We start from the raw sequence: 18,075 nt of genomic DNA on the forward strand, positions 1-18,075 counted from the left end.
CTGCAAAGTCTGATAATAATTAGAGAGTAAAAATTACTCTAGACCTTTCAGATTCCTGTGCTATAGTAATGTCATTTTATCCTATGTATTTTGCTCATTCTTAGCAATAAAGGAAACTAATTTGATTATTATCTCAGGATTTCTTTTCTATTTCTTTTCATTATACAGAGTCACTATGCCCCTAAATTTAGATATAACACAGCGAATGGAGTAAAATCAAAGGGAGGGTATAGTTTAAAAAATGCTGGAATAGTATTTGTGCTTATTTTGGTGTGAAATTGGTTCTTGGGAATTAAGGGATTAATTTCCCATACATAATAGGAATTTAATTGGAACAATTGTCCTGAAATTTTTAGAATCTTAAAGCATGGTTTACTCCAAGATGTGGCAGTGATTATCACACCTTATGCGAGACTGGACTATGATGTTTTGTGCTGCACAGGACTTAAAAGCCATATTTTGCCTGCAAATATTGGTTTTTAAAATATGGTGAATCAGCCAGCTGAAAAGATTCTGAAGAACATTTGCATGCCTGTGGGTCCTGGAAAAGTTTGTAGGCAGTGTGCACCTGTTTCTACTTGTAAGAATCAAATACATTTATAAAACAAGCTTGCTATTGTTCATTACTGAAATAAACATGCAGGGTGAGGAAACACGGCTCTAACCCTTATTTCTGTTTTGTTTTACTTGAATTAAATTTGACAAGATGTGTAGGGGCAAGCAGAGGAAGACAAGAGCTGAGGCTGATTGTTCTTTGGTCACCATTCTCAAGAGGACTCATAATGTTTAATCGAAGTACATGAGAAATGATGATTCTACCTTCAAGGCACCAGCTAGTCATTAACATTTGCAATACCAAAGTAAAATTTTAAAAGGGGCAAGTGACTTTGAAACTTTTACACCTTGCTGTCTTGAGTGCAGTAGCAGAAAGAGGGTGCATGGAAGGAGCACTTCACATTCTTTACTAGCCAGCAATTCAAGGAAAGAGGTTTTGTTGCTTCTTTATCTCTGAAGAAAGGCTTTTGAGTGGAAAAAAAGGCTTTTTTTCTTTGCCAACTTTATCAGTTAGTCTAATGAACAAAATAACTTTTCTCCATAACTTTTGCTTTCTTATACAGCAGAGTCCAGAAAAGGAAAGGGGAGAAAGGTTATCTGCTTTATTTGCTTTTCCTTATTCACACAGGTAAGCAGCATACATCCTCATTTCATTGTAAGTGTTCTCAGCTAATTCCATGCGTCTTTCTTCTAAAGTATGAAAGATATGCTTATACTTTTTCATAATAGCAGGGGTTAATAAAGACATGTAACATGTAAATACTAATGCCACCACTCACACACTAGCCAAACCCTTAAATTCATGCCTTATTCCTTTATTGTGTGCCAATGCAGGCATCACGGGCACACATGAAAGCATTTTCCTCTGCACAGACCACTGATCTTGCTCGCTTACCTGAGAGCAGGCAGACACAGAAAGGTATTATTAGCACAGAGCAAAACAAACTGTAAAGCAGAAGTGGGGAAGAAGCTGAGCATGGTGGAGTATTGATGTCATTTATCCTTTGGAATCGTGCCATGTATACACAGGTTGGTTTTAAGCTTGTTCTCTAATCCCAGATTTTTTAGAAAAATCTGTATCTTATAGATTCCATCCAAAACAATCTCCTAAAAAGCACTATATTGACTTTTGGACATGTTTACATATTGGGGGCTGGGGGCATTTGTCATTTATTTACAGACAAGTAATGAATATTTATTTCTTAGCTGAGAATGGGCTAGATTCCATAATTTCTAATTTTTTGACATTTTAGTATTTAGGAATTTTTTAAACAGGTGATTAATTTTTGCAAAGGAAGAATACTGCCGATGATCAGAGTTGGATAAGGCCCATGGAAACATGCCTATCCTGCATAGATTTCAGCAAGGTTTATGCTTAAGGAATATTTGAATATACTAGTGCTTGGCAACTTTGGAGAATGTCTCGATTTACCAGTGCAGAGACGCCTCAGATACACTCAAAAATGGTATAAAATTGGAACAATTTTTAAAATTATTGCTCAGATACATACATATTGAATAAGACTGCTGTTTGGTAGACTTAATAATGTATGCTTTATACCTTTAAATTTTTGTCTTTCATTCTGTTGCCTAACTCAATTAAATATAAGTGATTGAGGACTATGTCCCATTTTCCATTGCCTTATGCATTAGGGCTATATTTTAATCAAATGAAAGATGAAAGAAGTACAAAATTTCAGTCATAGTATAGTCATAGGCTGATGAAAAAGTAGCTATCCAAAATCCATTTAAATATGCATAAAATCATTCTCCTTTCTTCCTAGGACTGCAGTATTCCTTCTTTCCCTCTGTTCTTGTATGCCTAACTTTTCACTGTACAATATGATTTAGATATACTTGATGTGAAAGATAACCTAATCTCCTGTTTCAAATTACTTGCTTGGTTCTAAAAATATCTTTGAAAAAAATCAGTGAATTCTGAATGGTGTTTGTTCTGCTGAAATCTTATCAAGGAGACCTGAAGTCCTACCTAATTTCTAAGCAGCTGTTCCATATGTCTGTATCATTTTGCAGCTTAACTTTGTAGGCATCTAAAGGATTAGTTGACATCTTCGCTGCTTTCACACATTTTAGTGGTATTTATTTTGGGGACATAATTATATATTTCATACTTATGTCTCTACCTGACTGGAGCACAGCAAAGAAAAAAAACTACTGAGATCTGTAAGGGCATTCTGAGAAGAGAAGGCCATGCTCCTGATCTTTTAGCTTCTAGCACTGTTTATCTTCTTCAAAATCACTTTTTACTTTTAGCATTTCTCAGAGAAATCTGAAAATTTCCTTTTTCCATCTTAATCATCTTGAGGCAGAAATGAAATTTCTTCTAAATTCTGGGAAGCCACATTTTCATCTCTACTGAACTGTAAGTAAACATAATACTGAAAGAAACAGAGACTATTTAGATTCTAAATGGCTAAAAAGGATCTTAGCAAATAGTTTTTTTTCTTTTTTCCCATTTTTGACCTAATATAATACAAATATGTATTACAATTAATAGCATATAGGCTTTTTTTTTTGTTTCTTTTCAGTTTTAATCCTCCTGGGACAGGAGCTTAGCTCCTTCTTAAGTGTCAGGTTTCTTGCCCTTTCAGCTCTTTCAGTATTGTCTTAAGACATAAATTTAATTCCCCTGCTGTTAAAGCAGGCACAGAACACACCTGTCCAAATTCCTAGGAAGGTGGCCTAAAATGAAGTATTAGGCAATAGTACAAAAAATTTCACCAGTGGAAAAGCCTTTGGAAGAGCCACCATCCCTCTTAGAAGAAGCTGAGACAGATAAGGTCCTGAGCAGAAAGAATTGCCTCATGGAAATGCCAGCTAGACACCTATCTTCAGTACAGTGCCTTACACGATGGAGGGGTTTTGAAAATAAATATGGGTGTGATGGGGATTTTCAGAAATGCCACCCCTTCTTCACTCATGAACTAGAGATATTAAACCTTGCCTTCTGAGAACTAATTTTTTTCCTCATCTCTCCCACAGAGACAACCACCTAAAAGTTAGATCTGTCAGTTTAAAACACTCATCTTGACCTCCTGCATCTTTACATTTTCTTTGTTCTTACTTTATTTTCTTTTGAAACTAGTTTGAGCTTGAATTTTGAGAACAATGATCTTTTCAAGTTTCATCACCACAGGATAGAGGCTTCAATGATAACATAACAAATAATTTCTTAATTTTCTTTAAAATGACAGGAAATATTTCAGTATTCTACAAGTATTCTGCAATACCAGACACTAAGTGCATTTTAATCGACAAAAGCTCTATAACATTTGAATAATTTTTCCCCTCAGCAGTCAGTATTTCACTCAGCACTAATCTTTAGTGAGCAAACGAAAATTGCTCCAACATTTCTGGTTATCAGTTCTCCATGGAACGAGAAAGAAAAAGGGTGCAATTTGTGCCGTTAGTTGTTTTTAGCAAAAGGAAAAAAAAAATAAAATCGTGGCATCGGTTAGAGCTAAAGTCTGGCTTTCCTTCTCTGTTTTATATTCTCTAGTGACTTTTTGCTATTATGCTTTATGTATAAGTGTAAAAGAACATCTTATATTCAGGTACACCACCTACATGGATGGTATACACACACTGAACAATTTCATAGGGAATTTACTTGATTTTTTCCTTTGTTTTTCTTCTTTAAACATTAATAAGTTCATCTTTTATAAATAGAGTATACACCTGCTCTCTAAGTATTGAAAAGTATTTCATTTACTGTCTGAAGGTATAGACTTTCAAAATCACTACGTCCCTTGAACCAGTTAGAGATGGTTGTTCTCTTCAAAGTAGCTGGCTAGCTTTTTGTTATGAATAAATTGCTTTCAATAAATTGTACATTTGTCCTATTTTCTGCTGTTCTAGTGCTGACAACCCTGCACAATTTCTTTCTTCTTTCAGTCATCTTAAAACTCAATGAGACCTCTATTTATTGAGGTTAGGAATATGAATTACACGCTGACATGCTTATAGTGTGAGAAAGCTTACTGTTTGACTTTTTGAAAAGACAGAGTTTGTTGTGTTCAATAGGTTTTCAGCAGCCTTAGAAGATAGCATTCTGTTTATCTAATTCTATGCACAAAAATCTTTCAAAAAAAAAAAATTACCTCAGCATTGTTCTTCATAATCTTAAATCAAGAAATAACAGCACATTTCTTTATGGCAGAAAAGATAATTGAATGGCACTATTTGATTCTATTGTGATGTTATCCCTTTTTAGGTCATTATCTTCAGCAAGAGCTTTGCTGCTTTATCAGCTGCAATTTAAAATACAGGTGCTTTTAATGTTCTTTCAAAGGCTTAGCTGATAATATCAAGTAAAGTGCATTTGAGGTTTAGTACAAATAATTCCACTTACCTCAACAATCATTCTTTGAGAGATGCAAATCAAGATGAGAGTTAGAAACTATGTTCACTATGTATTAATGTTCAATTGTATAGTAATGTTCCTCCAGAATAAAACTTATATTTTTCTATTAGTACCATTGCATGTTTCACTGATGGTGCCATTAGTAACATGCAAAACTTGACAGTGACACAGAGAAAAAGAAAGCCACTAATTCGGGGACTCATATTTTTTGAATGTGAAAAAACGCCCTATAGTACCTGTGTTACCCATAGTCGTGCCTATAGCCCAAAGCAGATGCATGAGTGGTCAGTGCTTTTGGCAGCACCTCACAGCCTTCATGGAAACATCTTGGCCAAGCCAACTCTCATGTTCATACTGCTGCCATTCAGCAGGACAGCTCCTCTTTTCAGCTCCAACTCAAAAGGTCTTGAACCATGGGGTACTGTCTGAGTCTCTCTAATTCAAAACCAAAAACCACTGCAACATCCCTCATGCTTTGGGATTGAGTGATCATCGATGGGGCTTTCATAAGTTTAACCTTCACATATCTCATGCTCTGTATTTTAAAATGAGGCTGGATTATTTCATTTCAAAGTATCAGAAATGAGGAAAAAAACATCTTTTCTTAGACTACTGGAATTACATCTTTTGTCTTTGACATGGTATTTTTTAATTGTCCCAGGAAAGTAGCTTAAACTATTTTTTTTTTTAACAGCATAACTGGAAATCTTGAAATATGAACTGCTGAGGAGTCTCAGCTGCAACTGAAATGAGATCTGTTTGGAATATGTGAAGTATGAGACAACACAAAGCATTCTGAAATTCATGCAGTGAATATCAGATTGATTATCCAAAATTTATAGATGCTTCTTAAATGTTGTGTTTCTTTTCACTACCTGACATTTATTCCTGATCTTTCATTTCCTCATATAGGTGTTGTGAATTAGCTAAAATATAATTATAAAATATTCAATTAATTCAGCAAATCAAATAAACCAATAAATAATTCTCTTTTTGTAAAAAATAAGAAAAAACATTTATTGGTCTGCAGTAAATAAATTTTTAGGTCATTCACTTGAGAGACAAAAGTGTGCTAAATTCAGGCTGCTTAATGAAGAGCCTTCCTGTTCAATGTGTTATAGTCTCTGTTCCATGATTCTGGTTTTCCTACTTAGCAGTTTCCAGTCAGACCAGTACATTTCTCTACTAGTCAGGTTAGGGTAAAGTCAATTTTTTCATAGCATCCTATATGGTGCTATGTTTTAGTGTTATGTCCAAAACTGTGTTGATTAATACAGCAATGTTTTAGCAATTGCTGGTTAGTGCTTACAGAATGTCAGGAGTCTGTTTCTCTCTTGGCCCTGCCCAGAGAGTGGGCTGAGGGTGGGCAAGAGGCTGGGAAATAACAAAATCAGGGCAGCTGACCCCAGCAGACCAGAGAATATTGATGGCATATGACATGGTGCTCAGCAATAAAAGTACCTTCTGGGGGAGTAGTTTTTCAAAGATAGCTGGAGGACTGTGTGGGAATTGATCAGCTGATGGGAGGTGGTAAATGCCTTTAAATCACTTGTGCTTGGTCTTTCTTTTCTTCAGTTATTAAATTGTCTTTATCGTGATCTGTGAGGTTTTTGTTATTTTTTTCCCCTTCTGATTCTCTCCTGCACCCTGCTGGAGTGGAAGAGTTAGAGGGCAACCAGATGTGGACTTTGCTGTTGGCCAGCAAGGGGTCAACTTACTGTGAATTCTAAGTCATTTGTTTCTGACTTTATTTTAATAATTCTATAAGGCTTTGTAGGAGTCTAATGTCTTCTCCATGCCAAATCCCCCACATATTTGAATCAAAGGTGTTAATCTTTCATAATTTCTTTTTATCAGTGATGTGGATGGTACAGGAAAAGCAGATTTTCATCTTTTAATTCAAGTACTGGGGTTTAATCCAGAGCAAATGAGAGCAGGAAAAATCCCCCTGTTCTCTTCTACCTCTGAGCTGGATGTTAATTTCCTGAATATTTTGGTGTATGCACATCCTGATCAGACTTGGAACTGTGATAAGCACATATCTGTTAAGGAGAAGAATGGTCAGAAACTTATTAGGTAAAAACTTTTCAAGTACTCAGCAGCATGAAGAGTGATTCTTGCATGCTTATGACTTTTCCAGACTTGGCAGAATTTGTTTATAGATCTATATCTTTGCCTAAATCCTTGTACCTCCTGCCCAATTTCCAAGTGGCCTGACTCTATTTTCATCTTCTGTGTATTTCCTGCTTCTGCTTGAGTAATGACAGGAGTCCCTTGTTCATTCAAGCACATCTTTTGCCCCCCTTGCAGGGGATTTTCCTGCCAGCCCAATCAGAAATGTCTGAAGTCTTCTCTCCATGTCTGAAGTCCCCTTCTTTTGCCTGGTGGTGAGAGGGTGGGACAACCATTGCCTCTTGGGAAGTGGATGGGGGGTGCATTTGTCTGAGGAATGGTTAAGTGCAGTTCCTTAGAAAATCTCTTCCTCGGAGACCCCTAAGAGCTCTCAGTCCTTCCACTTCATCTCTCATCTCTGCCACTAGGCTGAGCATGTTTTTGGCCTGAGGGCATCTCCCACATCTGATCTCTGCTGCCCTCAGAGAGCTGTGCCAGGCTCTGGCACTCCCAGCAGCCTGAGACCTGGATCCTTGCATGCTCTTGTAATTGCTCCTTCTGGGTCACCACATCCTCTGTGGTGTGTGTAGAGAAAGAAACTTTTGTCTGAGTGAACATCATACCTGAGCTCTCTCAACAAGGGGGATGGCCACCAACTGAGATAATTGTTTGAGCTGACAGGTAGATAAGTCTTATTTTAAAAACCCCAAACCAATAAAAAACCCCAAAACCCAAAATCAAACAAACAAAAAAAAGACCCCAAAACTAAAAGAAACCCCAAAACAACAACAGCAACAACAAAACCCAAAGAAACAAACAAACAAAAAACAACACAAAACTTGCCTCCCTTTATTTCCTACCAAAACTTTGGATCAAAATGTAATATTTAGCAGACTAATAAGTATCATAAAATATCTTAAGCCAGGAAGTAGGTAAAAAAATCAATGCTAGACAACACTAGCAATCCTGTCAGTTTTGAAAAGGACTTCTTATCAAAAATAATGAACTAATGTTGCAATATCTATCATTCAGGAGTCCCATCTGAAGGCACTGAGCTTCTCTTCAAGCACAGTAGTGAAGGCTTATGCCTGACAATTTGAATCTTTCATACAGAATTTAAATTTTTCTGCCTCACCTGCTCTTACAAGTGTGGATTCCTATCTAGTTTTCTATTATGTAAAAAAATAAAATTACTGTTCTGTTCCAGAATCAAAGATTTCATCCTTCTCTTAGAAGTATTGAGGGGTCAAGGATTGTGCAGCTTCCTAAGGGTAAGCACAAATATTCAACTATGGATATTTTTCAGTCTCCTTATACTTTTTATTGCACAGAAAGGCAAACAGAAAGTACAGATTTTAAAATGTTCAACACTGAATTACATATACTCCTCATGAATCCAGGATTTTAGAGCTACATCTATGAAGAAAGTGTGGTGCAACAATGATAAATTTTAGTGTCCAATATACAGGCACATGATCTAAAGGATTAATTGACTATGATTCTTTAAATGATACTGTCTTAGTAGTGCCAATAACAGTCACAGAATATTTCCAACATAATTTGACATTGTATTATGCATAGAAAAAGTAATTTATACAAATACATAATAAAATTAAGTTTTAATCTTGCAAGGAGAGCCACTAGTGTGGATCCATATTCCCATTTAAAAAATAGTAAAAAAATCTGGTGAAAAGTGTGAAGAAATTATTGTTACATCTATTTACTATTTCAACCCAGTACAAACATCTCCTTTGTAGTCTCATTACATAGTGATTAAAGGATGAAAATAGAATTTCATTTGTAAGGTATTAGTATACAATGAATTTTTTGTGGTTGTCAGGGCAAAACTATAATTACATAGAAATTAATTTTTCTCTTCAGGTTATTAAGTGACAATGTGTGCATTTGGATGGAAAGGATGGGAATAAGTTCTAAAACCAATGCTCTGAACAACAAGCAGCTGCAACTCAATATATGTAAAAAATAATGAAAGCAAGCTGAATAGTGTAAACTTCAGTGAAAAAGTCATCTCTTGAGATGCAATCTTCTTGCAAAGCTCTTGAATGATTAATGGAAATGGTATTTCACTAGTGGTTGTTTTTTGAAGTGGGTCAAGAACACATATGTTTATAACACACACAGAAATGATGTTAAATTTTAAAGCTATGAGAAATTCACAAGAGCCAGACATATTTAGGATTAAAACTTTGACTGTGTCCACAGTACATTCCCCCTGTGCCTTCATAATTGCAATGTTGTTAAGGCCTGAAATCAGTGCTTTTATGTTACAAGTTAAAGATTAATTGGAAGCCTTATCTTTGAATTTTCTTTCTTTCTTGGGTTAAAGGCGAATCATTAAAACAGCATGAATGCATTTCCTTTTGCTATATTAATTTCTGTTTATTAATGGAAAAGAAGGGGAAGGGGAAGGGGAAGGGGAAGGGGAAGGGGAAGGGGAAGGGAAGGGAAGGGAAGGGAAGGGAAGGGAAGGGAAGGGAAGGGAAGGGAAGGGAAGGGAAGGGAAGGGAAGGGAAGGGAAGGGAAGGAAGGGAAGGGAAGGGAAGGGAAGGGAAGGGAAGGGAAGGGAAGGGAAGGGAAGGGAAGGGAAGGGAAGGGAAGGGAAGGGAAGGGAAGGGAAGGGAAGGGAAGGGAAGGGAAGGGAAGGGAAGGGAAGGGAAGGGAAGGGAAGGGAAGGGAAGGGAAGGGAAGGGAAGGGAAGGGAAGGGAAGGGAAGGGAAGGGATCACAACCAAAGATTAACTTTCACTTTATCTCTTTATTAAGTTACTAGAATGACTTGAAAAACAGAAAATGATTGGTTGCTCTTTTGCTATATGCAAACCAAGGGACACCGTCCATCTTTGGTCCAAGAAATGTATCTAGCTTTCTGTATTGGGCACCTTCTGTCAGGCCAAGATCAGTTTCTGCAGCTGCCTGCTGGAGAGGAGGAGAAAATCCTATAGATATTACATCTGAACACCCAGGCTATTTCTGACAACAGATTCTGCTCTTTCCCCAGCTTTTCAGAACTTCCCAAAATATGAGTTTTCAGTAAAGTTTTCTATAGACTAGAGTGGGACAAGAGAAAATTCAAGCTTTAAGAGAGAAGAGGAAAAGATCCTTTAAAACTGGCAGAAGTTTAGACATTGCACAGCTCAGTGCCTGGGCTGGGAGTTGTTCAACGTATAAAACTTCATAATTAGTTGACAGGTGAAATCAGATTATGTATATAAAAGTACAAAGGATGGATGTTTCTAACAACAATAGGGACCAGACCCATCAAGGCCTCCTTGCCACTTTTGCAGTCAAATGTGAAAGAGATATTTTAATCATCGTGCAACAGTTCAAATGCATCTTAAAAAGTCTCCAGATCAGTTTAGGCCTGAAATAAAATAAAAAGCTACTAAATATGAACTCCCAATGTAAATATTTCTCACAGAAAATTGTTTTCTCCCATTCTGAAACAGTTATGCTCTCCATCAATCGTGTGAAGCTAATGAGATTTACGAGTGCTCGTCAGCCTTAAAATTAGGCTACTTAGATTTTCATAATAATATGAGGATACAGGGGCTTACACGCCCCCTTTTCTACCTAAGATTTGAAATTCCCATTTCAAAATTAACCTAAAAATCCTATTTGTTGGGGGTTTTAGCTCCTTTCTCTTTTATGCTTTCAAAATTTACATCTGTTGTAATTAAAATGTTAATTGTTAAATTAAAATGTTAAATATCAGTTCCAGAAGATGCTGGATCAAAGCCCAATATATATTTGTTTTGCATTTAGTGTTATCTTGAATCTTAGAAGCTTTTTTCAATGTCAGCTCCCAAATGATTTATAACTAACAAATATTAACCCCCCCGCTAGCTACAGCATCAGAATGATCAGCCTGCTTGACACTAGGTGGCAGACAAGACAACCAGGAAGACCCTTGAGCAAACTATCCCTGCCTCTCTGTTCTGCTGTGCTGCCTTCCAGTTTAACACCTCCTAACAGACAGGCAACAAAATCAAGGACTTGGTAGTGCAACCATGCTAATTGCAGCACAGACTTCCTGCACACACTACTGTGTGTGACTGTATCTTTTAGTGCTCGTGCTAGTGTTTTGAAGAATGAATAACACTCTGAGAATCCATTGTCTTTGAAGCCATGAAAAATACACATTGATTAAAAATTTTGTTTTGTTTGTAGTTTAATTATGAATGTATTCATGTGAAAGAATTTATATTTCATAATATATGAGAAACAATGTCCAGCTAAAACCTTTTGTTATATAAATATTTATCTTGCTATATAAATGTATCTGTATAACTATAAATATATATCTATATATATATATCTATATATATATATGTGTGTGTGTGTGTGTGTGTGTTATATCTATGGACCTATAGTCAATCTACTGGCTAATATTCTAGGATCTGCTCCCCAGTGCATTCAGGAGCAATGCATTCCATCTAAGACAAAGTCAGGCAAAAGCACCAGGAGGCCTGTGTGGATGAACAAAGTCAAACTCAAACACAAAAATGAAAAGTACAGAAGATGGAACCAAGGACAGTTAGCCTGGGATGAATATAGAGAGATTAACTGAGCAGCCAGGGATCAGAATACAAATGCTAAAGGCCTGACGGAATTAAGTAAACTCATGAACATCAAGAGCAACAAGAAAACTTCTATAACTACGTTGGTGACAAAAGGAAGATTAGGGAAAATGTGGACCCTCTTTGTAAGGAAAAGGAAGACCTGATTACTCAGGGGATGAAGAAGACTGAGTTACCCAATTACTTTTCTGCCTTTGTCTTCAATGGCAAATGTCACAGCCATGCTGCCTGAGTCAGGACAGAAAGTCAGGGACTGGGAGAATGAAGAATTTCCCACTGTAGGAGAAGACCAAGTTTGAGACCACCTAAGGAACCTAAAGGTGCAAAAACCATGGGACCTACCTGATTAGATGCATCTGTGGATACTGAGACAGAAAGCAGATGAAGTGTCTAAGCTGATATCTGTTATATTTGGGAATTTTTGCTGCTCCAGTGAAGCGTCCACTGACTGGAAAAGGGGAAACTTTACCCTGAGTTTTAAAAAAGGATAAAAGGGAACCAGGGAACTACAGATGCTAGCCTCATCTCCATGCCTGGAAAGATCAAGAAGCAGATCCTCCTGGAAAGTATGATAAGGCATGTGCAAAATGAGGAGGTGATTGATGAAAGTCAGGATGGCTTCACTAAGAGCAAATTGTGCCTGATGAATGTGGTGGTCTTCTGTGACATGGTTAAGGCATTGGTGAATATGGGAAGAAAACTGATGTAATCTATCCGGACTTGTGCAAAACATTTGACACTGACATGACAACCTTGTCTCTAAACTGGAAACACGGAATTGACAGATGCAATATGTGGTTAATCTGGAACTGATTGGATGGATGCATCAAAGATTTGCAGTCAATGGCTCGATGTCCAAGTAGAGACCAGGCAGGGGTGGTATTCCTCAGGAGTTGGTGTTGGGCCTGATGCCAGTTAATGTCTTTGCTGGTGACATGGACTGGGGGATTGAGTGCACTCAGTGCTCAACGACACCAAGCTGTCTGGTGCAGTCTACATGCTGGAGGGAAGGAATATATCATCCAGAGGAGCCTTGACAGATTTGAGAGGTGAGCTTGTGCACTCTTCATGCATTTCAAGAAGGCCAAGTGCCAGGTCCTGCAGCTGGGTCAGGGCAATCCCAAGTAAAAGTAATGGGCTAGGTGAAGGAGGGATCAAGAGCAGCCCTGAGAAGAGAGACGTGGGGGTATTAGTGCATGAGAAGTTCAATGTGACCTGGCAATGTGCTCTTGTTACAGAGATATAGGTGGAGATACACTGAAAAATTTTAGCTGGGCTTTCTACCACGTTTTTATTGGATGGTTATATAATATTTTATCTCTATGGCAGTGTAAGTGTCTGGCTATTGCTTCTTTTTTTATTCTTTTTCAAATTCTGAACCATCTGTTGAATGTTGTGAAAGACCTTCCATAAGAATATGTTTAGATTACATAATTAGGTCCTATGAACAGAACAAGAACTTTTCTGTAAGCTAAGAGAAATACCAAATTTGCTAATATAATTAAAAATTTAGCACTAACATTAGCCAACATATTAACAATATCAATCAAATTGTAAAGAAAAAAAAATAAAAGAAAATTACTTCCAGATTGTTTTGAATTTTTTTTTTTTTTGCACCAGGAATACGAAGTTATTAGTCGTAGGGGACTAAGTCTATAATCTGATTTCCAATTCTTAACAAACTCTGCTGGGTAATAAACTTGTAATGAGAAAACAAACAAATTAAACTGCCTAAAAGGACTGATCTTTCAATTGATTTTTTAATTTTAATGAAAAAATCCTTGAATTTTCTTACTCTCTTAGTTTTGAAGACACCTAAACATGCATAATATTGTATCCTTTTTAGCTGTCAGCAAAACCAGTTGAAAAAACATCAATGATAATTGAATTTATATAAAAGATATCTATCCAAGTGATCTAGGACCTTTTCAAAAAAATACATAAGCAAATAGAGAGCACTTTCACTGTGGCCTTTTTTTAGACAGTTAAAAATGAATATATTTGAAAGTTATATAAAAAAAATAATGCTTTCAATTTTCACTTTTAATTAACTGTTAAATATCAGGAATACTGTGAATGATAATACATATATAAAATCACTGTGAAGGTTAGATGGAACATAAACCAAAGACAAACAGGAGGTTTTCTCATTTTTTAGCATTATTCATTTCTGGACTGAACTCATTGCCAGAGACATCAGTCAAGCAAAGGTATTTATTCAGTGAAGCTGAATGCATTTGTTGCATCCTGACGTTAATTCATTTGAAAATATGTTGCATAAGGAAAAGGGTAGAAGCTCAGAATAGACAGTCGTGGGCTCCTGCTGTGCAGCTTGCAGGATTCAATGTCTCTGCATGTATCTATTTGTAAAACTAAACCAAGCTGCAGATGCAGCTCTCTTTAATAGTTCTGAATTAGTTAGCTCCACAACCAGGACAACTTTTCTCCATTTTCTCCTTTATGCTAAATGTGCCAACAGTGTCATTGTCTGCCACAGGCTTGCTTTACAACAGATTGTGCTGTTTTGCTCTTATGTTGCATTCATTCTGGCTTCCAAGTGGAAGTGGTACTAATGCATTTCTTAGGCACTTACTATAAAAACAATTTGTCCTGTTGGCAGTTTCAGATGCTCAGGAATTCTATGTACTTGTCTTCACTTTGCAGATCATCTTTTTTTGGCACTTAAATATCACAGGAGGAACTTCCTGACTGGAGACAGCACTTACCGTACTACATGAGCTGTGCATTCTTTTTTGGCTCTAGGGCTACACTTAGAGACAAGCATTTGGCTCTAGCAGGCAAAACAAAAATGAACAAATTACATCAGCAGAAAAATTCAGGTCAATATAGCTTTGAGTTTCAGAAAAATCACTTGAGTTTTACTACCTCTGATGAGTACTTTGGGTCCAGGTTTTTTTTTTGTTTTGTTTGCAGTGCAGTCTTATACAATACCACATTTATTTTTACTATAGATAAATTAGTGTTTACTTCCTCTTATGAATATTGTTCAGCTTCTAGTTCTGTCCTAACTGTTTTTAATCATCATTCCATTGTTAAGCAGAACTGATATAAAAAATGACACTTTTTTTTAGTGTCATGTTTCTAACGAATATAAATCTAAAAGGATGCAATAAGACTGATTTTTTCAGCCAAAACTTTCAATACAAGTAATTCTTATTTGATAGCATATATTTTGAAACTAATAATATTTTTCTGTGATAGTTAATTAGTGTTGCTTCAGAAAGGAATTTAAGTACCTGCCTTATACTGAACACGTAGATGAACACTCTTTTTGACATTCCTTGATTTGAGAGCACTCTTCAGTATTAATTGATCATGAGGAAAGGTAGAGAAAAAGTCATGAAATGGTATGCAAAAATTTCAACACAACTTTTGAACATAACTTTCAGCAGCAGGCATAGTAAAACTATCAACTTTTCTATCTACTGTGCCCTTTTTGAGATGCTGAATGTCTAATAAAGCAGAAAACAGTACTTGCAAAGGGAATGTTCTTGATACATCAGCTTCTTCTCCTAAGAAAAGCATTCAAAAATTAGAGCTGGAGGATGTGCAAAATCAAGAGGTGGGAGAAGGAAAAAAATAATCTCCCAAAGGAATATGATGACGATGCTGGATGTAAAATTCACATGAAGAATAAACCAGCATATGTTAATAAAGGGTAAGATAAATTTGTACAAAATCAAATTAATCATTTGCATTAGACTCAAAGGAAAAGATATTCCACTTTTTTTTTCACTTCCCTTTGTAAGTAAAACAATACAATATATGTTAGAGGTAGGAAATAATATCAAAATTTGTCATAATAATAAAGAAAAAAAATGTATGCTGTCATTATCCAAGAAGGATATTTAGGTAGCAGTCGTGGAAAGCAAAGATGTGCTGGAAAGTAACTGCAGAGATGTGGCAGACACGAGGCTGAATATCTAGGTCTGCACTAGTAAATCTGTGTCAAATGGCCTTTCTCCATTTGCTAAGATTTTGGTCCTTGGTAAGGGCAGCCACTTGCTCAGAAAGCAATAGCAGGTGAAGCAATCACTGACAAGTGTATTGTGGAAACATCTCACAAGGTCAGCCTAGGGAGCAGTTCTATAACACATTTGTTGGTATATACTTAAATTCGTTATATACTTAAAGTTGGTATAAACTTAAAGTTGGTATATACTTAAAATGCTAAGTCCCTTATCATGAATTATTGATGCAGGAGTGCAGTGAATTTCACACAGGTGAAAGTTAAGCTAGCATTGTAAAATATGAGTCAAGTTTATAAATGAGTATACTAATATTTCCATTTCCCAGAAACTCTTCTGTGCTTTAGGAAGGTTCCTATTTTCATGCTGTTTATTCATTCCCTCAGTCCCTTAGAGAAATGTAGAATGGATTGTCCATTCAATAAAGCTGTGTGAACCCAGCTACTCTTTGAATCTCTAAATAAACAGTGATTCAGAACTTCACTTTCAAGGGGTATGCAATCTTCATCCCTAGGTACATCATAGACCAAAAACATCCTGACTCTGCTTGTTCATTTTCAAGCACCTGGAAGGGACAGGAAATTTGGAAACCCTGAAAACCCTCTAATCTATTAGTTCATCTTATTACTGAATAATAACCAAACTTCTCAAGGTTACTTCTGCTTTTCAGTGTCCTTTTGCTTGGTGTTACATTTAAGTGATGTCTTGTGGAATGTTGCTACTTTGATCTGACAGTAGATTTTTGTTTTCATTGCATATATTGGCGTTTGACTACATAAATAATTAATGCAACATCAGATGTATGTAAGAGGGATTTTGCAAATGGGGCTTCAGAGTTTACACTGTGAATGAGGTGGAAATTAAATAAGTTAATACTTTATAGTAGAGCTTTAAGTACCATTGTCTTGGTAGCTGTAATAGTCTTTCCTTTAGAGACTCAGTCAGGGAACTGAAGATATCAGTGTTCTGTTGATTTAGGCAGAAAATTTGAATGTGCAAGCTTCAGAAAAAAAGAGAGGCATAAAAAAGTAATGAAATTTGGCAGATTTCTAGAGATTACATTAGACTTAGAATGCCTTATAAAAATACCTTTTCTTACATTTTCTGATATGCATGGTGACTACCAGGTCATCTAAAAAGTAAGTAGTCATTATGGTTTTAATGTCTGGGTTTTTGTTTGGGGTTTTGTTTTAGTTGTTTGTTTTTTGTTGTTTTTTGGTTTTTTTTTTTTTTTTTAAGTGGGAAGGGGGTTTCCACATGGAAAGTACCATTACAAAGTTATTTTTGAAGTAGAAACTCATTAACAAGTATAACCTCCCTACTAAAAATATTTTTTCCAATAGTTCTGTTATGGTCACTCTCAAATTTTTGGAACAGATTAGACATAAAACATGTTTTAAAACATAAATTTTATTCATGTTACTCAAATAAACTGTTCCTGTCAGATCTGCTTCTGTGCATCTTCCATATCTGGATGAATACATGAAATATTAAATACTTAGATACATTTTGACTTAATGTTTTACATCCACAAAGTGGAGATTTAAATAAATTAGATGTCTTAGACAAGATCATGGACAAAATACTGACAGGCCAAGGAACAGAGTGTTTAGAAGGTACTTTGGTGAACCAACAGGTATTTTTAATGTGGGTTTTAATGACATATGCATTTGACTGCATTTGACAATTATTACTGTTGCCATTTTACAAATAGAGCCCATATTTTATAGCAAATAATAAAGGCTCATATGTGTTCTTTTTAATTCCAGATGACTATAACATATAACCATGCCCTGCAAAGGTCTTCCAAAGTCTCCATATCAAAGTAAAAATTCATCTGTTTCTTAAGTGCTGGGCTTAAGCATTAAAGTGTTCTTATCCATTCATTAATTTCTTATTGAATTTATAGAGTTTATTTTGGGTTTTGGCATTCTTTTTAGTAATTTGGTATTTTTGTTTGTTATGTCTTTGTTTGAAGAATCCAATTATGTTTTAACTTCCTCCTCTGAAGTGTCTCAATCTCTCCTAATCCTAACCTTTGTGAAACAGAAAACATTTGCTATCCAACTCTTCAGAGTCAATCAATCAATTAATTGATTTTTTCAGTTCCATAGCTTTAATCCTAAGGTTTTCTACTATTTTCTAATATATTAAATTCACTCTAATCATAAAAACACACTGTGAAGATATGTAAAGAAAAAAATGTAGACATAGCATTGAGTGATTTTGCTCAATATGTTGTGAGTTTTAAGTCAGTTGCAGTTGTAGCTCAAAATATTTCAGTGAAAGTTATTGGAGCAAAAATATTGAAACAAATTTACAAAGTACATAATACAAGCCAGGAATATTAGCATATTTTTAGCTTTGCCACTATTCACTCTATAATAAAAATATTTATTACTATGGCTTAAAATATCTAAAAGCAATGAAACAGCACA

General features: G+C 35.8%; 1 long non-coding RNA gene across 1 annotated transcript in view; it reads left to right on the forward strand.

The window, feature by feature from the left end:
- The window catches only part of LOC108963836 (uncharacterized), a 34,430-nt gene extending 25,080 nt beyond the window's left edge, over window positions 1–9,350 (forward strand). Inside the window, exons 3-5 of the long non-coding RNA XR_001992481.3 lie at window positions 1,119–1,183; window positions 8,259–8,322; window positions 8,933–9,350. This is a non-coding gene — a long non-coding RNA (uncharacterized LOC108963836). The remainder of the gene's footprint in view (window positions 1–1,118; window positions 1,184–8,258; window positions 8,323–8,932) is intronic.
- Window positions 9,351–18,075: the final 8,725 nt, after the last annotated feature.

The sequence above is a fragment of the Serinus canaria genome, chromosome 4, assembly GCF_022539315.1.
Source record: "Serinus canaria isolate serCan28SL12 chromosome 4, serCan2020, whole genome shotgun sequence".
NCBI classification, from domain to species: Eukaryota; Metazoa; Chordata; class Aves; order Passeriformes; family Fringillidae; genus Serinus; species Serinus canaria.